This window comes from Vulpes lagopus, chromosome 4, assembly GCF_018345385.1.
Source record: "Vulpes lagopus strain Blue_001 chromosome 4, ASM1834538v1, whole genome shotgun sequence".
Taxonomy (NCBI): domain Eukaryota; kingdom Metazoa; phylum Chordata; class Mammalia; order Carnivora; family Canidae; genus Vulpes; species Vulpes lagopus.
In genome coordinates this window covers 134,008,028-134,035,587 of record NC_054827.1, presented here as the reverse complement: position 1 = coordinate 134,035,587, position 27,560 = coordinate 134,008,028, and the positions used below count along the sequence as shown (strand labels likewise).

At 42.1% G+C, this 27,560-nt stretch overlaps 1 protein-coding gene and 1 long non-coding RNA gene across 4 annotated transcripts in view; one reads left to right on the top strand and one right to left on the bottom strand.

Moving 5' to 3' along the window:
• Positions 1-239: 239 nt before the first annotated feature.
• Positions 240-24,870, bottom strand: LOC121490163. 3 transcript variants are annotated; one of them, XR_005987523.1, is made up of 3 exons: positions 15,423-19,457; positions 13,837-15,202; positions 240-2,597 (listed from the first exon to the last, which is right to left on the bottom strand). It is a non-coding gene; the product is annotated as an uncharacterized LOC121490163 (long non-coding RNA). The 3 variants fall into 3 exon arrangements; XR_005987522.1 differs by lacking the exon at positions 240-2,597 and adding an exon at positions 12,972-13,022; XR_005987521.1 differs by lacking the exon at positions 240-2,597 and adding an exon at positions 23,977-24,870 and having other exon boundaries at positions 13,047-15,202; positions 15,423-15,529.
• Positions 24,871-24,930: 60 nt separating this feature from the next.
• The window catches only part of KLF3 (Kruppel like factor 3), a 36,994-nt gene continuing 34,364 nt past the window's right edge, over positions 24,931-27,560 (top strand). The window contains exon 1 of the mRNA XM_041752090.1: positions 24,931-25,704. The gene's annotated coding sequence lies outside the window, so the exon portion shown is untranslated. The remainder of the gene's footprint in view (positions 25,705-27,560) is intronic.

The window sequence follows — 27,560 nt, the reverse complement described above, 5'->3', positions numbered from 1 at the left end:
TTTTCTCCCATCTCAAATTCTAAAATTAGAGCTATACAGTTGAAAAGAACCTTGGGGGGAGAATTCTTATGCTACCTTTTTTTTTTTTTTAAAGAATGAAGATGAGATAGTATAGGCTTGTTAAAACAAATTCAAACAGTATAGAAGTGCACAAAATAAAAGAGGAAAATTTCAAGACTTCCCTCCCTCATCCCCTCAATCAAAGCCTACTCCCCAGGGTTAAATCACTATTTTGAATTTCAGGTACCTCCATGTATTTATTTTCTAAATATGTAAAAAAGCGTTTATAAATAACAGATATTTTTGTAAGCTCTTTAATAGAGAATGTATTGTGCTACATCTACTGGGCTGTAATATGCCTTTATCGCTTACTATATTGTCAGTGCAGATCGAGCTCATTCTTTTGGACTGCATAGTATTCCACTGTGTGGTCTGGGTATGTCCCAAAGGTATTTAACCATTGCCCTCACGGTGATCATTTAGGTAGTTCCCAATTTTCTAGTCGTTGTTGCGGTGAACATCCTTGATTATTTCCACAGGTATGTGTGTTTTCCTAAAAGATAGTTTCTTAGGATGGAATTACTAGGTTGCAGGATCTAGGCACTTACAATTTTGAAAGGTACTGCCTTGTTGCTCTCTCAAAAGCTGTTTTGTGCACATCCTGAGTATACAAGAGTGCTCATTTCCTCCCACAACAGCCAAGCTGTTGGTTTTCTGTTCAGTTCAAGCTGGGTATTATCAAGTTTTTGAATCATTACCAATCTGATCAATAAAAGATGTTATCTCATGGGGCACCTGGGTGGCTCAGTGGGTTACATATCAGACTCTTGATTCAGCCCATGTGTTGATCTCAGTGTCCTGAGCTCAAGTCCCGCATTGGGTTCCACACTGGACATGGAGCCTTACTTAAAAAATAAAAAATAAAAAGATGTTATCTTTGCATTGGCTCAATGGATTTTTAGTGAGTTTGACCATCTTTCATATATTTATTGGCTAAATATATTTATTTTTGTCTACAAATTACCATTTTACAAACTCTGTAGGTCAAAGATTCTTAGTCTGGGGTCCCAGGGCTCCAGATACATGATATGGCATTTTCTGTGTGTATTGGCTGCACGCTATTCTCAGGAGAAGGCCCAACGAACATTAAGAATCACTGATCTTTTTTCTTTTTAAGATTTTATTAATTTATTCATGAGAGACACAGAGAGAGGCAGAGACATAGGCAGAGAGAGAAGCAGGCTCACAGTAGGGAGCCTGATGTGGAACCCTATCCCAGGCCCCCAGGATCATGCCCTGAGCCAAAGGCAGACGCTCAACCACTGAGCCACCCAGGCATCCCAAGAACTACTGATCTTAAACTGCAGGCTAAGAGGAGGATGTGGAAAGAAAGAAGCAGGGCTAGAAGGAAAGATAAGAAAGGAGTGAGGGCCGGGTTCTGTGATTGGGTACGTGCATGTACACACAACCACATGTGCTGCTTTTATTATCTTCCTGTGATCTGTACCAGGCCTTCCAGGTAGCATTCCCTTATTTGCATCCCCTGAAGACCCAGCAGCCATCCAGGGGCTACTAGATCATCATGGATTGGGCAGTTCACTTCTTACTAATATTCATATACATATCACAAAGAATTCTGACAATTCAAGATGCATCTTTGTTATATTTTGGTTCATAGGAACATACAAAAACCTCATACATACAGGGGCACCTGGGTGGCTCAGTTGGTTGAGCATTTGACTCTTGATTTCAGCTTAGATCATGATCTTGGGTGGTGAGATTGAGACCAGTGACGGGCTCTGCTTTGAGTGGGGAGTCTGCTAGAAATTCTCTCTCCCTTTCTGCCTCTCCCAGTACTCTCTCTCTCTTTTAAATAAAAATAAAATCTTTTAAAAAAACTTTATACATACAAGCTGTCACCGATTTATCCGAAACTAAAGAAAAGCATTCACCTCAATTTTATGTCCTGTCCTCATGATTTCTCTAACCTACCCAGAGCTTTGAGCTCTGCACACCCTCCTATCTGACACCCCCATAGCTGCTCTGTGAGACTCCTTAATCCCATATCTGCACTGAAGCCTGAGCTATCTTTTCATTTCAACATCCCCCAGTTGATGCCCCTCTCAGGGTTCCCCTTTGCTCTTGGGCTAAAGGTCAAACCCCTTAACACCTGTGCTCACCTGGAGCTACCTGGCCAGACCCCGCCCACCTCTTCTGTTCAGCTAAGCTTCTCCTCCCCACTGGCTCAGCCACAGTGACACTCAGGTATTCTCTCTCCCACTCAGCAACCTTTGCAACTGTTTCTTCTACTTGAATGCTCCTTCTCCTACCCCTCTTTCACTGAGTTCACTTCTACAGCTTAAAAATCACTTCCCTGACCTCCCAGCCCAAGTCATGTGCTATGATTTCAGGCTTTCAAAGCATCTTGCACTTTTTTTTCCTTAGAAGTTATCCCAGATTTGCAATCACATAGCTCATTTCATGTCTCTTCCACGCTGGCAGGTCAGCACTACGAAGATAGAAAAGAGGATCTGTTTTGTTCTCTGAAATCCAAGTGCTCAAAACAGGGCTGGAGGGGAGCAGGTGATCAATACACGCTGTTGGAGGGAGGAAAGAAAAGGATGCGATTAGAAATGGTGCCTTGTAGGCTTTTATTTTCCTCTACATTTTCTTTCAGGTATGAGCACTTACAAATTATGTCTGGATACAGAAATTTGCTCTTTCAAGTCATTCCCATTATTTACCAGGAACTTACTGTGAATGGACTAAGCACTTTTCCAGGAGTTGGGGGGTTGAGGGGGGAGGGGACACCACAGTGAACAAAATAAATGAATCCTGCCTTTAGCTTACATTATAGGAGGACCAAGCAGGTAGTAACACATACCAGATAAGTACATGATACAGCATATTTAGAAACTATAAGGTGCTGTGAGAAAATTCAAGCAGGGTAAGATGGATAGGACAGTTAGGTTGGGGAGACCAAAATAGAGAGGGTGTGAGTACTCTCAAGAAGTTTAAAATAAATTTGGGAAACACCAAGGAAGCAGATGGGGCTGCACATCAGCTCCCGAACTGCATCCGCCTTGTGAGAGAGCCACGTGGTGCAGCCTGGAGGCTGGTTTGCAGTAGCTCCTCTGGTGCCCTGATGCTTCGACGTCTTCCTCAAGAACTTCATACACTTCAGTGTTAGTCTTTTCCATAGAACCCTCCCTATTTCTTTTGCAAACTTGGTGGATAATTCTTCCAGGTTCCTATGATCTTTCATCTCTGTACTTTATCACTCATCTCCCTGTCCTGAAACAATCTATCTTCAGGTGCCTCTGGCCACCAGAACACAGGAATTCCTCAAGGGCAGGAACCAGGTCCCAGCATCCAGGATTTGATCATTTCCAGCATGTGGTAATATAGGAAATGCTCAAAGTATTTGATGAAGGAGTGGATAAAAGAATAGATAATGAATGAATGAATGAATGAATGAATGAATGAAGAGAAACAGAATAAGTGTACCTATGGGAATTAGAACCTCTTCAGTTCTCCAAAACTTCATACTTATGTATGCTTATCTTCACACTTCTGGATCCCAGGAATGTTGTAATGGCCAGACAAGACATTCTTTAGAAGGAATTAAAATACTTGCATAGGGTTTCATTAGTGGGTCACAAAATTGATTTAATAGATCCTGGAAAGTATCTTTACCATTAACTAGAATAGATGATATTTAAAAAAAAAAGAATGCATCAAGGTTAAGGAGTTTTGTCACATGTGGCTGTTTCCCCAGGACAGGCCCAGTTTATTCTTGATGGATCAGCAGAGTTATTATTTTCAAAAGCAATAGTTTTCCTAATTTTTACAATAAATTAGGTGATCACTTTCACTATACATATGTATGTATAATGGTCCTACTGGTTTGTGATTCCTGTGGACGCTGATCAAAAAAGATCCAAAAAGCCTTTTCTGGAGAGGTTCGAACCTCTGAGACTCTAAAGACGCATCACAAACGAGAGAAGGTGAGGGAGAAGCAGAAGGAAGAAAAGAATACTGAAGTTCACCTTGATACCTTCCTCATCCTCACAGGATCATGCATCGTCAGAGGCAGAACCATTTCATTTTGCAAAACTGAGAACTAAAGCTCCCAGGGCTCAAATTCCCTGCCAAAGTTCATATGCCATCAAGTCTTAATGCCAGCGTTGAATTCTAGGTCAACACATGCGGGGGGGGGGGGGGGGGGGTGGGGGGGGATAAAAAAAAAAGGAATTTTGTTCTACACATAGGAAAGGGAAAGTTGGGGATGTTTTTGTTTTTGTTTTTTTCCCACTTCTTGCAGACCACAACATGTGTAACCACATAAAAATTTAGGAGGGAATGATAGAGTACATCTCCCATGCTAGTATTGTAAGTTTTATAATTTAATACACATACTTTTAGAAGTATTTTGCATTTGGAACTACTTAATATTTTGACTCAGATGAAAGTTCTTAATCATGGACTGAAAAAGTGAATAAATGTTTAGGAGTAATGAAATAAGCCTTATAGGCAAAAGCACAGAAAATAAGCAGTTCTTTGTAGAGTGGTGCATTAGCAAAGAATGCAGGACCTGGAGACAGATAATAAAGGTCCAGATCTTAATAGCTATGGGACTGTGGATAGGTTGTTTCTCTGCTTCAGTTTACTCATTTATAAAATGCTACAATAGTACCTACCTCATAGAATTCTCGTACAGATTAAACAAGAGAATCCACATATAGCTCTGAACATGCTTCCTGGAATGTGGTAAATTATCAGAAATATCAGCTGCTATAAGGATAAAAATCAAGACTATTGAAGCTAATAATGCTCCCTTTTTACTTTTTACTTCCCATTGGCATACACCCCCACCTTCAAAGGCCTTCTTCTAGATTTCCTGACATTTCTGAAATAACCTGCCACCATGATATACTATTTCTTTTAGAGATTGCTAGACTTGATTTGCTAGTATTTGGCTAAGGATTTCTGTGTTTATGTTCATGGGTCATACTGGTCTCACATTATTTCTCTTTTTTTCTCTCTTGTAACATGGCCTCATGAAATGAATTAGAAAGTATTCTATCCTCCCATTTCCTGAAAGAGTTTCTGAAACATTGATATGTTTCTTAAATATTTGATAGAATTCACAAGTGAAATCTTCTGGACCTAAAGTTCTCTTTGTGAGAAATTTTTAAATTTACATATTTAATTTATTTACGAGATATAGGGCTTATTCAGGGTTTCTACTTCTTTAGTCATATTTGGCAAATTTGTATCTTCTAAGTAATTAGCCCTATTTATCTAAGTTGTTGCATTTATTGACAACAAAATATTCATAATATAGGATAATAATAATATTCATTTATTATCCTTGTAATGGTAGTATCAGTAAGTAGTGTGTCACTGATATTATTTGTGTCTTCTCTCTTTTTTCTCTTAATGCATCTAGCTAGGGGTTTATAAATTTTGTTGAAATTCTCCAACTACCTTTTGGTTTCAATTATTTTCTCTATTATTTTTGTTTTGTGTCACTGATTTCTACTTTTCGTTGTTATTTTCTCCCTTCTATTATTTTTAGATTTAATTCATTCTTTTCTTGCTTTTTAAGGTAGAATATGAAGTCATTGATTTTAGATCTTTCTGGCTTTCTAATATTAACATTTAATGCTATACATTGCCTTTAAGACATTGTTTTAACTGCACCTCGTAAATTTTGATTTGTGTTTTCATTTTCATTCAGTTCAAAATATTTTTTAAATTCCCTTATGATTTCTTCCTTGGCTCATGTGTGTTTAGAAATGTGTTATATAATTCCTAAATATTTGGAGGTTTCCCAAATAGCTGTTATTGATTTCTAATTTAACTTCACTATGGTCAGACGACAAACCCTATGATTTCAATACTTTTACATTTGTTAGAACTTGTTTATGACCAGCATATGGCCTTTCTTGATTAATGTTCTAGGTGAACTTTAAAAAATTTATATTTTGCTATTGTTGGTTATTCTATGAATACCCATTAGGTACAGTTGATTGATGGTATCATTCAAGTCTTCAACATTCCTTGCTGATTTTGTCTTTTCTTTATTGATTGTAAGTGAAAAGTGTTGAATACTCCAACTGTAACTGCAGATTTTAAAATTTCCTTTCAGTTCTGTCAGGTTGGGTTTGTTCTTTTAATTTCACATATACTTTTATCTAACCCTCACAAAATACTCATGATGTATGTGTGATTATTTTTATTTTACAAGGGAGGAAACTTGCACTCGTAGATTAAATGATTTCCCCAATTCCATACAACTAATTCACTTCAGAGAATTTAAGTGATTCCCAGAATCCTGACTCATTCTGTCAAGTTTTGCTTCATGTATTTTGAAGCTCTATTACATTTAGGATTGTCATGTCTCCCCAATAAATTGAATTCTTTATCATTATTCCTAGTATATTCCTTTTTATGGTGTATGCTTTATCTGATATTAATATAGCCACTCCAGTTTTCTTATAATTTATGTTTGCATAAATTATAGTTTTTCCCTCCTTTTAGTTTTATTTTATCCTGCCTATATATTTAAAGTGGTTTGCTCCTACACATTATATAAGAGAATTTTACTTTTTTATCTTGTCTGGCAATCTCTGACTCCAACTGGAGTCTTTAGATCATTTACATTTAATATAATTATCAATATGGTTGAGTTTAAGTCTACCATTTATTATTAGTTTTCATTTTGTCTCATCTTTTTTTGTTATTTTTTCTTCTTTTCCTGCTTCTTTTGAGTTAATTGGTACTGCTTAGTTTTCCATTTTATCTATTGATGAGATATATTTTAATTTATTTTTTTATTTTAGTGATTCGTCTACACTTCACAATACCTATCTTAACTCATAATTTGCACTCAAATAGTATTATACCACTTCATGTATAACATAAAATCCTTAACCCTATAGATTTCCACTGCTCCATTTTGTCCTTCAAGCTATTGTCATATATATTGCTTCTATGCATTTGATAAATCTTAAAAATACATTGTTATTCTTTTTGCTTTATATAGTCGATTAACTTTTAAAGAAAATTTAAAATGGTGAGACAAATCTTTTCTATTTGTCCACATACTTATCATTCCTGATATTCCAAGTTGCTATTTGCTGTCATTTTTGCTTTTGCCTGAATAATTTTGTTTAACATTTCTTTTAGTATATATATGCTGGCAACAAAGTTCCTCAAGTTTTGTTTGTCTGATAATGTTTTTATTTAACCTTTGGTTTTTTTCTTTTTTATTGTTGTTCTACTTTGTTTTTAAGATTTATTTATTTTAGAGAGAGAGAGCATGTGCACATGTGAGCAGGGGAAGGGCACAGAGAGAGGGAGAGCTTGCTGAGTGCAGAGTGGGACTGGGGCTCGATCTCATGATTCTGAGGATCATGACCTGAGCTGAAACCAAGAGTCAGACACTCAACAGATGGGCCATAGGTGCTCCTAAGCCTCTTTTCAACCATTTTTTTTCCAGTCTTTTTTCTCTGTGTGGTTCATCTTGGATTAATTTAATTGCTATGCTCACAGGTTCACTAATGTTTTCTTCTGCAGTACCTAATACAATATTAATCTTATCCACTTAAATCTTTAGTTCAGATATTGCAGGGGTTTTTTTTATCTCTAGAAGTCTGAGTTGGTTCTTTTTTATATCCTTTATTTTTCTTCTGATTATTGTTTTGTTTTCCTTTAAATGATTATACATAATAAAATCTGTCTTAACATTGTGTCTGCTAATTCCATTATTTTGTCATTTCTAGGTCTGTTTCTCTTAACTTATTCTTCTTCTTGTATTTTTTTCTTGCCTTTAAGCATGTTCAGTTACTTATTTATTTATTTATTTATTTATTTATTTATTTATTTATTTTTACTTGCTGGTGACATTGCTATTGTTCCATTATTAAGTGTCTGTATTTTGTTGTCCTCCTTTCAAGAGCATTGGGCTTTGTTTTGGCAGGCAGTGAAGTTCATTGTCCCATCAGGTTGATTCCTTCAAGATCTGTTTTTAAGCTTTACTAGAGACCGGTGAGACCTGTGCTATCCAATATGGTAGTTAGTCACTAGCTATATGTGGCTATTAAAATGTGACTAATCTGAATTAAGATGTGCTATAAGTATAAAAACACAACAGATTTTTGAAGACTTAGTGTGAGAAAAAGAGCACAAACTTCCTCATTAACAATTTAATATTGAATATTGTCAAATTGATAATACTTTGGATATGTAGGGTTAAATAAAGTATGTTACTAATTTTGCCTACTCCTTTTTCCTTTTTACTGTGGTTACCAGACATTTAAAACTACATATGTGGCTTGCATTATATTTCTATTGGACAGTGCTGGTCTAGAGCAGAGGTCAACAAACTACAGCTCACAGGCTGACCACTTGGTTTTTGTTAATAAAGTTTTATTTAAACACAGCCATACCCATTCACTTATGTATTTTCTATGGCTGCTTTCACACTACAATGGCAGAACTGACTAGTTGTGGTGAAGACCATATGACCCACAAGCCAAAAATAATTATGATTTGTAAATTTAAGAAAAATTTCCAACCATTGGCCCAGAGGATCTCACTCAAAGGATAGTTCAGATGTATTACTAACATATGATACTTTAGAGACTCCACTGAATGTTCCAAGAATGAACAAGGACTCTCCCCTTTGGCTAACCAAATGTTCTCCCAGTTCATGTGTGCCCTGAGATTTATTCAGCTTACAACTTTGTGGAGTGTCTTTTCTGTCCAAACTTGTGGAGTGTCATTCTATATATTTGTGTCCTGGTATTCAGGACAAGACTCAAGGGATTCCTATACATATTTCTGGAGCAATTTTTCCATATAGCCCCCTTCTTCCCAGAATTTTCCCACTACTTTTAGCCATCTCAGCCTCCTCAAACTCTAGCCTCCATCTTACCAACTCAATAAGGCTGCCAGAATCTGTTTGGGTCCCTCTTTCCTGAGTCCACAGTCTAGAAATTACTTCCAGGCAGAAAGCCAGGGGAATTACCGAGCTCACTTGTTTGTTTCTCTTCTTTCAGTAATCATAGTCGTAGGCAGACTATTGTCCAATGTCTGAAAACCATTGTTTCATATTTTATCCAGCTTTCTAATTATTTATGGTGGGCATTTAAGTCTGGTCCTTGTTACTCCATCGTGCCTTGAAACAGAAATCCCCTCTACTTATCTTTTGATAGGTGGAACTTTCTAGATAGTGCACTCTGAGTCTTCAGACTTCCCAAAGAAGGTTTGTTGGATTTGACTGACTTGTGTGGAGATAGAAAGGTAAGTGTATGTTTGCCTAAATAGTTGATGATACACTATATTATTGCTGACTTGGATTTTTTTATGTCCTGGTTTTGACAGAAAGGACAGAAATGACTTTATAGAAGAAGCTGAAAGCAGGCTAATCCTGGGCTGTGCATTTCTGAATTCGTTTGTGATTTATATCAGAGGTACATCAAACATATTAGCAGGCCTATAAAGTATGTGCCTTGCCTCTTAAAAGCATATGAAAAGTTTAAGAAGTGATTACTATTAGTTCCAGATGCTATATTAAGATCTATTCATCTCTAGGAGGTTATAGTTAAAGGGAAGAAATTATCCCAAATATAGACAGATTATAGATAAAGGTAGGGAGGGAGAGAAGAAGGGAAAGGAAGAGATTCCAAAAATGTTTGTTTTTTATATTAGCGGTATTTCTGTGTTAAGGGATGGAAACACCAAGTAGTTGACAAAATAAACAAACAAATGAAACCTAATTCATTTTCTTACACTTGAATATAAAAATTTCAGAAAAATGTGATGAAAGAATGCATTTGTTGAAAACAGGATGAGAAATGATAGCTTAGCCCACGGGAAGGGAAGTGATTGGTCTGGGAAAGGCATAACACTGAATATGTGAATCAAAAATAGCTTCAAGAATGAGAAAGTTAGGGGTGCCTGGGTGGTTCACTCTGTTAAGCATCCAACTCTTGATTTTGGTTCAGGTCATGATCTGGGGTCATGAGATTGAGCCCTGCTTCTGGCTATGGGCTCAATGGGGAGTCCACTTGAGATTCTCTCTCCTTCTCCCTTTGCTTCAAATAAATAAATAAAGCTTAGAAAAAGAATCAGAAGGTTAAAGCAGTCAAAGGAGAAAAAAGAAGAGAGTGAAGATGAAAAAGAAAAGGATTCAGGGCACAATAGTGCCAGGCTCATAGCTGATGCTCCATGATGAATGGATGGATGGATAGATGTAATAGAAAAGAATAAATGTGATGGTCGAGGGCAAGAATTTGATCTTGTTGTGGACAAAGAAGGAATCTAACGATGATAGAGGGAATTCTAGTGATGGGTTTTGTAGGATGGCAATTTATAACTACTTTACATGCAAATAAGTTTTCTTCTAGCTAACTCGTGCTCAAAACCTCAGATCAAAGGTCACTCATTTCCTTAAAGAAGTCTTCTCTGATCACTAAATTAACACATCTGGTTTTTTTCCCTCTCATGGCACCCTATGTTTTCCCTCTATAATACCAATCAAGTTTATAAACAAGTGTCTTATGGTATTTGTGTAACATCTGTGTTTCCACGACTCTGTACGCCCCATGAGGGAAAAAACTATGTTATGCCTTTGTTGCTAACCATTGTGTCCTCAGGACCCAGCATAAAGTCTAGTACACAGTAAGCTCTCAAAAGTTACTGATTTATTTATTTATTAAATTCACAAATAAGTGCATGAATCCATGAGTCAATGAGGTTGGACCATGGGGACATGCAGAACTGTGAGGTCTATGTGGCCTCGGGAAGACTGAAGCCTTTTCATCCAACGAGTGGGTGTAGTGCAATATAAAATGCCCCGGAATTAGAGTCAGAAAGTCTGAATTTAACATCTGCCTCTGCTATTTACTCGCCGTGTTAACTAGGGCAAGATAATTTATCCAAACTTCTGTTTTCTGATCTCTTAAATGAGCATAATATACCTCACATGGTTCTTACAAAGACTGAATGAAGAAAATTTCAGAACTTTGCAAAGGTTTTCTCTCCAGACACCCCCCCAATCCCAGGCCTCTGAAGGAGAAGGGCAGGTTCGCATCTCTGTTGAACAAAGGCACAACTTAAAACAAAAGCAACTTGTTTGAAATAAGTTTCATCTGGAAAGTTCATGCAAATGTTGCATTTTACACTATAATATATACCTGTATTGTTTCGATATTTAAATTATGTTTTAAATTATCTACTGGTTACCTTAAGTAAGAAAAAAAAGTTAAATACTTTTTTCCCATGAAATAATTGAAAAAAATTGATGCTCATAAATGCACCATATTATCCTTTGGTTTTCCATATTTATGAAACGCATGGATTACTGTGAAATTGCCTGCCACACGACATAAAAGTTTGCTGAATCTGAATCTGAAAACTCCATAAAAGTTTGCTGAATCTGAATCTGTCCACCAGAGGAACATCATGATTGAGACAGGCAAAACAGGTAATATGAGAATTCTTTCCATAGGAGCAGTGCTGAGGCAAGCTTCTGGTCTGAAGATGAATCAAAAAGTTCCAGAAGTGACCTGGAACCTTATTTAAACCTAGCAAATCCAAAGGAAGTGATCATTGCTATAAAAAATGTAGGATTTACTTAATAGATAGTTGTATATTTACTATAAATAGTTATGGTTATATATAATAATGTGTTATTATGTATAATAGTGTTAATTCATAAAATAATATATTGGATTGTTTACAGAGAAAAAAAGATACTTAATTATCAAATATTACTTTTATCTTGAGCTTTTTTCTTAGAATCTAATGTAAAAAGAAAAAAAAAGACCTTCCCTCTTTACATTCAGAAATTGCTTCTGAATCTGAATTAGCCACAAATATATACCCTACACATTCAGCCATGGCTTAATTTTCATTTCCAAGGCTTTGACTAATGAAAACATTAAGCACAGTGCCACTAAAGCAAACCCCCTCATTTTCCTCATTGTAAAGTCTGGATAACAATACTTACCTCGTGGGCTGGTTACAGCATTCAGTGCAGTGAGGCCCGTGACCTGGCACAGTGCCTGGCACACAGCAACCAGGACCACCCCAGTTCTAGACTTTATTGATTGCTCTGTCATCAATGTCCACTTGTTATGGGCTGAATTGTGTCCTTCCCAAGATGCATCTGTTCAAATCCTAACCCCCTAGTACCTCAGAATGGGACTATAGGTTCAGATAGGGTCTTCACAAAGTAATGAAGTTAGAATGAGGATGGGCCCCAATCCAGCATGACCGATATCATTATAAGAGGAAATCTGGAATGCCTACAAGTGTAGAGAGAAGATAACGTGAAGGCACAAGGAGAGACGGACATCCACCAACCAAGGAGACAGGCCCCGGAACAGATCCTTCCCTCAGGGTCCTAACAAGGAACCAGTTTGGCGGAGCCTTGATCTCAGATTTCTAGTCTTCACATCTGTGAGAAAATAAACTTCTGTTGTTTAAGACAGTCTGTGGCAGTCCTAGCAAACTAATATACCACTAGAATATAAGCTCTGTGAAGGCAGACTTTTCTTTTTGTTCTATATTGTACCCTGAGTGCCCCCCTAATAAACAATTGTTGAAATAGTACATAACTATTCAATTCTTGTACCTGGCACAAGATATTCAGCAAATATTTTAAGACAGAATAATTTATTTTATTTTCCAAATACCAAATCAGGATATTATCTGAGTAAAACAAGTTATGTAAATGTATTTATGTAAGCGTGTAAAACTTTAAATATTAAATTGCACTTGGCAAATACCTGAATTGAAAAGGGCAAAATGCGGGATCTCCGGGTGGCTCAGCCGTTGGGGATCCCTGGTGGCTCAGCGGTTTAGCGCCACTTTCAGCCCAGGGCGTGATCCTGGAGACCCGGGATCGAGTCCCACGTCAGGCTCCCTGCATGGAGCCTGCTTCTCCCTCTGCCAGTGTCTGTGCCTCTCTCTCTCTGTGTCTCTCATGAATAAATAAATAAAAATCTCTAAAAAAAAAAAAAAAGAAAGAAAGAAAAGGGCAAAATGTCATGATTTTCACACTGGTCTTGGAAACTCCAACTTTGGTAAAGTGTTAATTGTTTGACATCTCTCTTCCTTGGCCTAAATTTAAGCACTGTCCCATGTGCCTCTCATTGATCTTTCCAACCTGTTCTCTGAGTCCACAGGACCCCCTTGCTGGAACCAGAGTGGCCTGTGCATCACTTCTGGGTGCATCATCCTTCTAGGCTCAGCTGCCCTCACAGGAAGCCTTTCCTGACCCTTTGAAGCCAAAGTGATACCACGCTCATTTTGGACTACCTTTCAAAAAATATATCCTTTACTTCCCATACCGTTAGTTATCTTTGTATGAAGATATGTGTCTGGTTTCCATTTCGGGCTAAGGTCTCTGAGGACAGGAACCTTGAAAAGTACTTAATCCTACCCCTATCTAAGTAGGGGTCCGGCACATATTGTAAATAGATTTTTAATTAAATCACTGGAAAACAGCAAATGAGCATTCGTGCCCAGCCACAGCCCTGACGGCATGAAGAGCCAGGGAAGGCACTGACAAATCTAAATCTCTTTTGACAACTTGGGTACAAATCCTCCCACAAGTGGGAAATAGAGAATAGTAATGATGTCATTAGTATGGTGCATGGCCCCCAAAGAGTATAGCATCACCATTGCCCATCAGGGTAATAAATATCCACCATGCCCTATTTTTGAATAATGCCTATTTGATTAACGCTAGGAGTTTCTTTTCCAAGAATTCTTACTCTTCTTTCCTCTGGGAGTTTTTCTGATCGAATAGCCACTTACCTCAGATAACCAAATCAGCAGCAGGATGCGGAAATTCTTTTGATCCCTGCCTCTGTGGGCTCGGCAAACAGCTAGAGTATGTCCAACCACACGGAAAAGAAATACTGTACAAAATTAATTACTTTTTGTGTTGTTGTTGTCATTGTTTACAGTCAGTGATTTTTTTGGATTCCCTTGATACGAAACATGAGCCAGTCAGTGTAAGGAAGCCTTTTTTCTTGCTCTAAGGCAAAGCCTTTAGGAAAAATGAGTGTGATATTCCTCACATTGCTTTCTGGCCATGTGATCCCATCTTCAAATGACCTTTAAAAATCTTACTATGTTTCTTTTCATTGAATTGGATCCAAGCAATAATGATAAATAAAGATAACTGGAGAAGGAGGGACCTAACATTGCACATAAGCACGGATATCATCATCTTTGACTATTTTTGTGGACATTTCTTATTTAACCCTCCAGTCTAATTTTCTTTCCATTTTTATGTGATATAAAGAGGATATATCTGAATGGAGCTTTTAATTACAATATTTTAAATATAATATTTAATTATAATCTTTTCCCCTGAAAAATTAGGCTTTAATAACAAACACTATCTTGAGCAAAGCTTGCATTTTCAGGAATACAATTCAGAGATACTAAAGCAAAATAATATGAATGAGGTATGAAATATAAAAATGCAAATCAATACTCTATAAATCAGAGTATTGGCATTCTTATGTAGATAAATAAGTTCCAATGAGAAAAACATTATTTATATGGTCAAGGCAATTCATTGTTGGAATAATATACAACTGTCTGTTAAATATAAAGAGTTGAAACAGGAGCTGTAAAAAGATAAAGCCCCTACCCTAATTAGCTTACAAACAACTTATTGGAGTTCAAGCTATCTAGAAACATAAATTTCACAGGGAAGCTGAAGGGGGAGAATTCTTGAGGATAAAAACAATTTTTAAAACTTTTTTTGGAATGTTTCTTTTTTGGATTCAAAAGGAAAATCTGAATTATACTCATTTAAAAAAACAGTAATACAAGAAATATTTTCTTTAAAATAAGGTAAACAAACTGTGCTTTCCTTCTCTAGTTTTTAGAGACTATGCAACAGGAAGGCTGTTATCTAGACTTAAAACAACATAATCAACAGTGTTATTAGGAGGGCATCAGACATAGCAATCACTGTGTCTGAATTAGATAATGCATCTTCGTCAGGTCATCTGTACCAAATGGTCTAGATTAAATTACCTGGGCTTTTTCTTTTTTCTTTTCTTTTCTTTTCTTTTCTTTTCTTTTCTTTTCTTTTCTTTTCTTTTCTTTTCTTTTCTTTTCTTTCTTTTCTTCTTTCTTTCTTTCTTTCTGGCTCTAAGAGTTGCTTGAAGTACAGAAGAGAGTAAAGGAAAATACATTCAGAAATGTGCCAAACATTCTCATCCAAATGGCGCTACTCATTTGCTAGCACTACCATCTAATCAAAACCAAGTCCCGAAGACTGAATTTTGGACAAAGTACTTTCAAAGGCACCAGAACAGGAACATCTTGAGATATCTGAAGGGGAAGAGGACGCAGGGGAAGCAAAATAAGTAAGATTCTACCTAAATCATCTCTCCTGGGACATGGTAATAAATCCTGATGGAGACCTTTCCTGCCTCCTCCTGAATCTTCTTGGGATCTTCTTTAAGATGCACTGGTCTTCTCAGCACTAAGTGAAAGAAAAAAGAAAGCAAATTGTATTTGAGAAATTTGCCAAATAACATGGGAAGGAGAGAAATTTGTGTGCATCTGGGGTGAATCTTAACTTTTCTGACACTACAAAGTATTCAGAGAAAGGAGAATAGGAATATGCCATCTTCCATATCTTCTTTTGAGTCTCTATTTTCCTTGACTTCAATATGGAAAAAGAAACTGATTAGATAAATTATTGTGTAGCAAGAGTTGTATTCAATGAGTTCGAAAGTGTTTTCCTCCTTTTTTAAGAAAATGAAGTTTCTCTTTTGTGAAGATGCTATTACTAGGCAGAACTATATATTCGTGGTACTGGTGACTTTTTATGGTGGTATTCTAAAAAAATTTTTGTGTTTCTCTAAACCTGTAAGACTTAAGAGATGCTGGATTCCATAGTGTTTCATAGCTAGAGAGACATTTGCAACAATACTGAGTAAAATGGAAATATAAGTCTAAGTAATTCATATAAAATCATGGACAGGTTGAAATGTCCTTTAAATTTAATAAGCTATTAAATTTATTATGGGGTGCCTGGTGGCTCAGTGGTTGAGCGTCTGCCTTTGGCTCAGGGCATGATCCTGGAGTCCCAGGATCGAGTCCCACATCGGGCTCCCTGCGTGGAGCCTGTTTCTCCCTCTGCCTGTCTCTGCCTCTCTCTGTGTGTCTCTCATGAATAAATAAATAAAATCTTTTAAACAAATAAAATAAAATTTAATAAGCTAAAGATTGTACCAATGTGAGTATAAACACAGTACACATTGTAGATTTTTGTTGTTGTTGCTCTTATCATAACAGACTAATTCTAAATAGGCAAAGCTCACCAAAAAAGATCCCATCCATAAATTCAAAGTTTCCCGTGTTTCCTTTAATCCTCTCTACTCTTTCCAATTTTCTGGAAATACAGTGTCCTCCGGTAAGGTAGGGGGAGACACACATTGGAACATGCATGACTTGTATTTTAAAGGTATCCACAGGAGAAGAAATCATAAATCAGCGAATAAAAAGTGAATATGTGGCATGCCTCTTTTGGTGTTGAGAACACTTATAAAAACAGAAATTTAAAATTAACTAAGTGAGGGGAGAAAAACATGGCTAAAAGCTGAGCGGGGGTGGGGATGGGGCGGGGGACAGAGTCAGGGAGACAAACAGGATGCTGGGAGGTGAGAAATAAGGGTGGGGAGTAGTGGCCAATCTCAAGAGGAACTAACAAAGTCTGTTGCTTATAGTTACCCAGAAAACCCTAAGAACAATAACAGACAAACAAACGTAGCTTAGAAAGAAATCCCAGAGAAGCTAGAACCCCAATAGCTGAGACGACGCAGTCTCCTCTGAATTAATGGTACTTTGGGGACCTGAAGGTAGCCTCACACATGTTCTCGTCCAGTACAACTGCTGACAACTCCCATTTCCCCTGCTGAATCAACAGATCCTGGCGAAAGACCAGGGGGAGAGGGTGAGTGGACCTTGGGCTCCAGGAAGTATGTTTCTATCTTTTGAGAAATGGGAACTTGGGCTCTACTCAGTCCAATTTGCTGGGTTTTCTATTTTTGTTTTTTAGCGTTTACTCTTTGGAGTGGTTTTTAAAGTAAATACATATTATTCTGAGGAAGAATTCCAGTTCCAAGAACCTGCACAGGTCCAGCTATTCAGGCAGCAGTTAAAAAGCTAGAGGCGATGAAAGGAGATGTTCACTCTCTCCCTGGGCCCTCACCTCCTAGAGCCTGTGCCTTCTTAGCCCACCCGGCTTCAAAATTCGCAAGCAACAACCACACCTCTGAGGTCAGGGCGCCTTCAAGGACCCCTCCAGCAAAATTGTGCTTGAGGGCTCACATGTAATCATAAACAATGTGCATGTTTCTTTCTTGGCTACTTTCAAAAGCACATTTTCCCCCCACAAAAGTAATATATGCTCATTAAAGAAAAGAACAAAAAAGTATTCAAAGGCAGAGAAAAAAAATATCACCCTACTCCTATCACTTTGATACGATTTGATTAAAATAAAATATCATTTTAATGTTGTCTCCAGTTAGCAAATCTTTTTGAATTACAAGGGTAATAAAGAACTCTCTACTGTTCATATGATCCTACCACCATCTTGCAATGTATCAGCAAAACTTCTAAAGCATTCATAAGTGTGGACTGACTACTGGCTTGCCAGCTTGAGAGGCTGAGGAACTAAAGGCTGAAGTCTTGGGCACTTTAGTCTTTGCGGTTTGGAGTACAGGCATCCAGCATACTTGGAATGAGCAGAAGAAAGGTGGCAAGGCCACTTCTCTAGAACATAATTCACACGCCCTCTCTTTGCTTGCTTCATTACTGCTGTACCCACCCCAGACTTACGGTAAATGTTCAACCAGAACTTACTCAACTAACTTAAATCCAAGACTTAAATGCTGATAATTTTTCCAAGAGAGGTGAGGGCTGGAAACATAAAGAGCCAGGCTTATTCCAAAACCAGCTGAAAGATGGCAAGTAGTTTATCTCATTTTGTGGGCTCCCTCATTCTTTACTACCTCTGCTTCCCAGCCCAGGGGAAATCTAGATAGCCCCCAACTTAGAAATTAGTTACAATTTACATCTTTATATGCGTAGGTCATTGATTTGGAAATTACATTTATTTCCCTTTAAAATAATATAATAATATATTCCCTTTGAAATGGTATAATAATATTTATGATCCTTGACAAGACCCCCAACCAAAGGGGGTTTCGAACTCTCAATGAAGCAGAAATAATACATTTGCAATAACAAGTAGAAAATAAAGCTACTGACATATTTATTTTAGTAAAATAACCAATAAGCAACCCCATATTGAATGGTTATTTTTAACTCAAATAATCATGATGCAAGGAAAGCAAATTTAACCATAGAAAAGGAGGCTGTATCTCTACTGGTTGCTATCGTTCACCAGTTTCTTGAAGTCTTCTTCTCATGGACTGAAGATGTGGCCTGAGGGCCTAGGTCTTGCTCTTGACCCTGAGTCCAGCTACAATTTGAATAATTTTAGGCTCCAAGAACCTGCGCAGTACCCTAGTCACTTTTTCTGTTGGTCTTACCACTTCCTCTAGTCTCCCACTCCCACAGGTACTGAGCCTTGTCATCTCTGGCACTGTGACACCTTGAAATGTTAAGGCCACATGTCCCTACTTTCTGACTGCTCATCTCCTAACCTTTCAGGTCGTTCATTATGTTATTCACGATATGCCCTCTCTACAACCTACTTGAAATGTCCTGGTCACTGATCCTTTGGCTATCTCTTTAGAGCCTCCTTCTATTTTAGCTCTTCAACTTAGATTCCAAGATCCAACAATTTCAATTATTTTTGCACCACTGTCCTTCAATTGCATTGTCTTGCCAAACATAATCCAGAACTGTTTTCTTTGCCCACCTGTATTGGAAATGTTGAGAGCTCCCAGAGGGGTGGGATGGGGGAGGGAGATCATACATTTGGTTTCCTATTTATTATTATAACTCTTGGTCACCTACCTCTACCTCAGTACTTCCTGGCAAACTTTAATTGAATGAATGGACAGATTGATGGATCGATGGGTAATATTGGTAGAACTTGTAGGAAAGCCAAAGAGAATCACTGGACTCTTTGTAATGCTTTTGAGATAGACAACCCTTAGTCTAGCGTTTCTAATTTTATCTCAAAACATATGGCTTTGCAATTCTGAGAAAGAAAAAGCTGGAGGCATCAGAATTCCTGAGTTCAAACTATATTACAGTTATAACAAACAAAATAGTATGGTTTTGGCATAAGAAGAGACACATAGAGCAATAGAACAGAATTAAGAGCCCAGAAATATGGGATCCCTGGGTGGCGCAGCGGTTTGGCGCCTGCCTTTGGCCCAGGGCGCGATCCTGGAGATCCGGGATCGAATCCCACGTCGGGCTCCCGGTGTATGGAGCCTGCTTCTCCCTCTGCCTGTATGTCTCTGCCTCTCTCTCACTGTGTTCCTATCATAAATAAATAAAAATTAAAAAAAAAAAAAGAGCCCAGAAATAAATCCACACATATACGGTCAACTAATATTTGACAAAAAAAAAAAAAAAAACAACTAAGAGTACTGAGTGGGGAAAAGATAGTCTCTTGAATAAAAACAATATTAAGAAAACTGGATATTCACATGCAAAAGAATGAAATTGGACCCCTATTTTAACACCACTCACAAAAATTAACTCAAAATGGATTAAAAACTTAAACATAAGACCAAAAACTGTTAAATGACTAGAAAAAAACATGGGAGAAAACCTCCTTGACCATGGTCTTGGCAACAGTTTTTTGGATATGACACCAATAGCACAAGCAACAAAAGCAAAAATCATCAAATGGGACTACATCAAACTAGAAAGCTTCTTCACACAGCAAAAGAAACCATCAGCAGAATGAAAAGGCAATCTACACAATGGGAGAACCTATTTGCAAACCACCTACTAATGAAGGGTTAATACCCAAAATGTATTAGGAACTCATATAACTCATTAAAAAAACCAACCGACCAACCAACCATCTGATTAAAATGTGGACAAAGGACTTGACAGGAATAAACATCTCCAAAGAAGACATCCAAATGGCCAAGAGATATATGGAAAGGTGCTCAACAGCACTCATCATCAGGAAATGCAAATCAAAACCACAATGAGATAGCACCTCACACTTGTTAGAATGGCTTTTGTAAAAGAAAGGAGAGAGGGTGAGGGTGGTGAGGGTGTGAAGAAAAGGGAACTCTTTTGCACTGTTGGTGGGAATGGAAACTGGTATAACCACTATGGGAAACGGTATGGCAGTTCCTCAAAAAGTTTACAGTGGAACTACCATATGATCCGCAACCTCACTTCTAGGTATGTATCCGAAGGAAATGAAATCACTATCTCAAAGAGATATCTGCAGTCCCATGTTCGCTGCAGCATTATTTACCATAGCCAAGATATTGAAACAACCAAAGTGTCCACTGATGGATAAATGGATAAAGAAAATGTCTCTCTCTCACTCTGTCTCACTGTATATATGTGTGTGTGTGTGTACATACATCTACTCTCTCTTGCTATGTATTTTCCACTCATTAAAAGAAGGAAAAAGGAAATCCTACCTTTTGCAACAACACAGATGGACTTTGAGGTCATCATGCTAAGTGAAATAATTCAGACAAAGACGAATACTGTGTGATCTCACTTATATGTGGAATCTAAAAAGCCAAACTCATAGAAACAGGCCATAGAATGGTGGTTTGGGGGGGCAAAGAGGGAAGTGGGAAGATATCAGTCAAAGGGCACAAACTTGCAGCTATAAAAATGAATAAGGTCTAGGGATCCAATGTACAACAAGATAAATATAATTAACGATATTATATTATATACTTGAGAGGTAAGAGGGTAGTTTTATATGTTGTCACCACATACACATACATACACATACAAAATACTAATTATGTGAGGGGATGGAAATGTTAACTGACCTTATTGTGGTTAGTTTGTAATATAGGTATGTCTAACCATCATGTCGTAGACCTCGAACATACATATATGATAGCCAATCATATCGCAATAAAGCTAGCAGGAAAAAAAGAAAAAGAAAAAACCCTATGGTTTTGTTACCCTTTAAGGTAAATGTTATCTGTGTTGGCTCATTAATTTCTTAAGCCCATGACACTTTTCTGCCTTCATGACATTGTGTCCTCAAAAGAAAAAGAGAAACTTCCCTGAGGGAAGGAATGGAAAAGCTCTGGAAGAGAGTGGGATCAGAAGAAGGAATCTCAAGAACATGCCAAAAGAGACCTCCTGAAATGGAACTATCTATGATACAAGCCACGGAAGGGAAAATGGAGGTTTGTGGTGGCTTGTGTCCACTGAGCTCTGACGCCGTTTCAACATAGTTACTATTTAGTTGTCAGCCATTAATCAACAAATACGTTTGGAACACTTTCTGTTTATTAGGCACTGTTGTAGGAACTTGGTGGGAAATACAAGCGAAGGATAGAATGTCCCTGCTCTCATGGAGCCCAGTGGGGAAAGAGGTATCCAAAAAATTAACAAGAACAACTAGACAGAGATTGGAGAAGGGAGGGATATTTTAGGTTGTGTGGTCAAGGAAGTCATCCCAGAAGATGTACTATTTGAACTGGAAACTAATGATGAAAAAAAGAGCTATCCGTATGGAACTCTGAAACCTTGCCTTCCTCTCATGATTACAAGATGGCTGCCACAGCTTCAACAATCATGTCCTCACATAACTTCCACAGCAGGTCTGGGGATTTATCCTTGCAAGAGTTTCCTTTAATTAGGAAAAACAAGCTTCAGCACACTTCCCTTCATGTCCTGCTGGCCAGAACTAGGTCATATATCTGGCAAAAGAGACTGGGGCTGCCACGACTGGTTGGGAGCAACAAGGCTGGGGCCAGGGAGAGGTATCCTTCCCCCAGTATGTGCTGCCCCAAACCTAAACCACACTGGCCTACGGTCCTTAAAGAACAAGAGTAAAGCTGCCACCACAAGGACCAGGCTTGAGATACTTCATTTGTGCGGGATGTCTTGAACACCTGAGTATATGTGGTCCCTGTGCTAAAACGTTAAGGATAAAAAGGAGACCCGGGCACCACTTTTACCATCTCACTCTACTGCTCAAAGACATTTGGGAAGAACTCCCTCCTCCCTCCCCTTCACTATCTCAAAGGTACATGCAGTTCGTGGCCACTGCCACACCGGAAGCTCCCCACTCTTCTCTCATCTCTTTAGTTCTGAATGACTTCTTCCCAATTCATTGCTGACATTTATTCATTTTACACATATTCATTGAACATCTGGGCCACGAGGATACAATTTTGCTTTGAAAAGGACAATGTCTGTGCCCTCACAGAGTTTCTATTTCAGTGCCACTGAAAGAGAGTTACATAATCTACCATAAGAAAGAGTTACAAGAGGTGAAGCATGGGTGTTATCAGAGCACCAAGAAGGAGTGCCTCCACTCATCCAAAGGAGGGGTGAGGGGTGGTGGTAAGACAAGATACATTTTGTTGAAGACGTCACTTAAGTCAATAATTAAAGGACAGATAAAATATACAGAAATGAGAATGGAGGTGAGGAGTTGGGGGAGAAGGCAAGGATGCTAACTAAGCCCATTTAGGAAAATTAGCATATGCAAAGGGCCAGAGGTGGGGAGAATGAGCTGGAGGGGAAAAAGTTCATTGTTGCTGCAGGGAAGAGTGAGGTGGGGGGTAACAGGAAGAGATGAGTCTATAAAGATAGATGGAGGCCAGGTCAGCACAGGTGGTAAACTCTTGGTCTTCTTCTGGAGGGAATGTAATGAGGACACTGACACATTTTAGGCTTGTATTTTAGAAGAAATATTCTTATTCCTTTGCTCCAATCCCTTTCCCACACTTCAACGCTGCTACAAGCAGGAGGACCAACAAGACCCTGTGGCTATGGGCTGGACCAGGAGAGTGGTCAAGGAGTGGGTGGGGATGAGGAGGTCCAAGATTCTGTGAAGGACAGGGCTCCGGCCTGCTAGGGGAAGGGAGGAGTCAAGGATGACCTCAGGCATTTCTGCTCTGGGTACCTGGACAGATGGCTGTTGGTCTCCTTCACTGATCCTTCATTCTTGGACAAGTTGTGTTTCAGCTGTCCTCCACAGGGCAGTGAATGCAGTGTGTTCATTAATTAAGCTTTTTTATGACTTTTCTCCTCCTTCCCCCACCTTTGATATTGAAGCCACTCCCTACTTATCTTGGATCACACTTTTCTCAGACCTATTTCACGTTTCTCCTTTGGGTCCACACCCACATGAACAAGGTAAAGAACACGGTTAATGTACTTCAGGTTTTCACCACTGTGGCCTCTGAGCAAAGCCTGGAGTTTTGGAGCAGCTGCTGCGAGCCACACATCCAAATGCAAAAATGATTGCATCAGTCATCACTAATACTACGGTCATTCAGCTGATACAAAGCTAAGCCATCCAATCAGACATTTGATGTCAGTGATCAATGAACTGCAATTAGTAATTGACACGAATCCAACTTATTTTCCAGGATCTGTCCTTTACTCATTAATAGAAACTTCTCGGGGCATCTAGGTGGCTCAGGTGGTGATGCAGGGGCCCTGGGATGGAGTCCTGCAACAGGGCTCCCTGCAGGGAGCCTGCTTCTCCCTCTGCCTGCGCCTCTGACTCTCTCTCTCATGAATAAATAAATAAAATCTTCAAAAAATAGAATAAACTTCTCATCCCTTTAAAGAGTCATCTTGGGGACCAGCCCGATGGCACAAGAGCCAATGTCAGTTCTGGGTGTTCTCCGCGTGGTCTTTTATGTTACGTGCATTTTTTATACCGTGCAATTCCACTACTTGAGGTTACGGGGTACTAATTCTGCAATACTGCGCAGCTCCCGGACGGGGCTCGGTATAGACCGCACCTCTACCTCTACGTACCTCTACGTTTCAAGCAGCACCATGCCTGGATGAAGCATCCAAGTGAGAGGGGTGGACCGAAAGGGCCTTTAAGACATCCTGAAGCAATAACAAGCCATACACTGAAGCGGGGCGTTTTGAAACATCACACAGGACTAAGACAATTGAACCAATTTGTCCTTTGTTCTTTTTATTGCGTCCTTTATGACATTAATACTGTTTAGGAGGGATTCAGAAAGCACGCACCTCGGGGCTGAGCCCCAGCGAGTCCTGCGGGGGCCCGGCGGGCGCGTGTCCGCCGCCCCGCACGCAGCCCGCCCGCGCTCGGTCCCCGGCCGCGCCCCCGCTGGCCCCGAGCTCTGCCTCCCGCCGGGGAGGGACGCTCCGAAGTTTGGCCAAGTTTGCAGGAGGCCCGGCCGAGCGGGTGCCGCGGCCACCGGGGACAGGCACAGGCAGGGGCGCCCGGGCCGCGCGTCGGACGACCTCGGGCACTCGGGGCCGTCCCAGCGCTGCCGTCCCGCCCGCCCCCCGGTCCCCGCCCCGGGTCCCCGCCCCCCCACCGGCGGCGCCTTTCCCTGCTTTTTCTTTAAGGGAGTTGCACGCACTCGGCCCGGGAGGGGCCGCGCCGGCCGCGGGGCCCGGCCCTTCCCGCCGCGCCCGGGGCCGCCCTTCCCGCCGGAGCCGGCTGATGGATGGCCCGGCCCGGCCCGGCCCGCCCCCGCCCCCGCCCCGCGCCCGCGCCCGCGCCCGGCTGTGTGTTTTGGAAGCGGCGCAGCGGGCTGCAGCCCCGTGACGCCCGGAGCGGGCAGCGCCGCCCTTCCTTCCCCCCGGGCTGGGCGGCGGCGCGGCGGCGGGTCCCGCGCGGGCGGGGCGGGGGGCGGGGGGCGCGGGGCGGGGCGGGGGCTCCAGGGCGGGGGCGGGGCGGGGGCTCCAGGGCGGGGGCGGGGGCGCGGGGCGGGGGCGGGGGCGCGGGCTCCGGGGCGGGGGCTCCGGGGCGGGGGCTCGGGGGCGCGGGGCGCGGGCTCCGGGGCGCGGGCTCCGGGGCGGGGGCCGCGCCGCGCACGCCCAGCCCCTCGGCCGCGCCGCGCCTCGCCTCGCCGGACAGGTTGGGCCGGCGGGGCGGCGCCCGGCTCCGGGGAATAATGAGTGTCTGTGAGGCCGGCCCGGGTGACGGGGCGGGGCGGGGCGGAGGCGGCGCGGGAGGCGGGGGCGGGGGGAAGGGCGCAGGGCGGGGTGCGTGTTTGCGCGAGTGACTCGCCGACCCCTCCGGCGGCAGCCTCCACCCAAGTGGGTGGGGACCCGCCCAGCCCGGGCGGCCGCGGCGGCTCCCTCTCCCCTCCCTGACCCTCCCACCCCGGGTCCCAGCCTCTACTTACCCCGCCAGCCCCGGGAGGCTCGCAGAGCGAGCGGCGCCGGCGTCATGTGACTGCCCGGAGTTGGTGCCAGGAGCCAGAGGGGAGCCAGGAGCGGAGCCGCGCGGAGCCGGGGCCCGAGCCCGAGCCGGAGCCGGAGCCCGAGCCCGAGCCCGAGCCGGAGCGCAGCGCGAGCGCCCGCCGCACGCGCGGCCGCCCGGTCCCGGTCCCCGTCCCCGTGCCCTCCCGGCCCGGCCCCCGTGCCCGTGCCCGTGCCCTGCCGCCGCCGCCGCCGCCCGGGCTGGCGCGCTGACACTGCTGCATTCGCGGGGTCCCAGGCGCCTCGGATCCGGGCCTTTATTCCTCGTCTGCAGCGCGCAGCACCGCGCCTCCGAAAGTAAGTGCCCCTCCCTCACCTTCCCCGGCCCGGCTCCCGCTGTCGCCCTCCCCGGCTGCTGCGGACGCCTCGCCCCCCCCCCCCCGGGCCGGGGGCGCGCGCAGTGGATGGGCTGGGGCGCCGCGCGGGGGTGGGGGCGCCTGCGGGCTTGGGAAAGTGCAAGAGCCCCACAGCTCCTCGAGGCCGGGGCTGGGGGAGGCCGGGGCAGACCTCGGGCTCGGCGGTCGAGAGTGTGGGATTCGGGGCAGCCGCCGTGCAGAGCCTGGTGCGGGGAGCGGGAGCCGCGGCGCCCGCGAGGGCGAGGGCGCGGGCGGGGGCGCGGGCGGGGGCGCGGGCGGGGGCTCACCTGTGTGGTCCCCCGCCCGCCCGCTCCCTCCCTCGCTCGCTCGCTCGCGATTCCCTCCAAAGCCCCAGAAACCTCAGTGCTCTCCGCGTGTGGCAACGTTGTTTGGAGAAAGGTAGCGCGGAGGCCGCGCACTCCTGCTCCTCCCCCTCCGGGTCCCCCACCCCCGCGCCCGCGCCCGCGCCCGCGCCCTCCCCTCCCCGCCCCCCGCCGCCCCCCTCTTCGGACGGGGCGCGCGCGACCGCTCGCCCGCCGGAGCAAACTTGGAGCAGCCTCCCGGGCCCTCTGGGAAGAAACTTGGGGCCGTTGGGAGCGAAGGCAGCATCCCGCTCTCGGTCCTGGAGCCCAGGAGCTGCCGGGGCGTCTGGATCCTCGGGGGCAGGAGGAAAGAGCCGGCCGGGCTTGGAGAGCCCTCCTCGGGGGCGCGGAGGGAACCTGCCGCAGTGCCTGGAGCAAGGATTGCAGCGAGGCTGGAGGCTGGAGGCTGGAGGCGGAGAGCGCCTTAGGCAACTGCCTGCAGCGTTAGGGACTCAGCCGAGTGGGGACCGAGGGACTGATCCCTGGACCTGGACCCTGGGGACCGACCTAACCTTTCAGAGTGGCTTTCTTGGAGATGGCAGATAATACTTGGAATTGTCCTCCCATCCGCTTCTCTGGGAGATACCGGGGCGCATCTTCTGCCTTAAAGTTTACAGCAATATGCAATAATAATAGACGGAGAACGTGTGAACTGGACTCTTTTTGTTGTTGTTAAGTCAGGTTAAACGGAAATTGGAAATCGCTCACCTTCTTGTATTGCACTAAAATAAACATTTGACACCGAATTTTTGCTAGCTCAGAATGTATTTCTCCACGAATATCACCTAAGATACTTTAAATGTGTTGATCATATTCTTCTCACGAGAGCCTGGATTTGCGGAGCAGTGTGTAGGGGTATTCTGACTTCATTTACATGGAGCATATAATTATTAGCAAAATGGAGTAGGCGAATAGGGCAGTTGTTCATTACAGGTTTTTCCACTGAGCAATTTTGTACTTTTTTTTTTTTTTTAAGTGCATTTGAGCAGCATTTTTATAAGAAATCCATCTGGATGATAATCTGCCTAACGGGAGGGAAGACTTGCTTTTAGGGAAAAAGAAAACAATCTGATAACATTAACATCTCCAAAATTTTGCAAGTTAAGTGTTTTTTAAGGAATGGACAAATGAGTTTCTTCTGGCTGGAAGCATGGAGTATGTTGACCTCAGCCTGTTAACAGAAACCTAAAATGAGATGTTTGATGAATTTAAACTCCCTAGAGAAACTTGTCTCCAGTTCTACAGTCAGTGGGGTTTGCAGCAGAAGTATCAGAAGAAAAAAGCCTAATGTACTCCTGTAAGTTCAATAAAGATACACTGCAAAGAACATTTGGCTTTCATGAAGGAGAATGCAAGTCTAAAAATCTTAGTGTGAGAATAACAAAGAAAAGTAGCTGCTAAGACCACAAAACCTTGTCAATTATAAAACGCTATT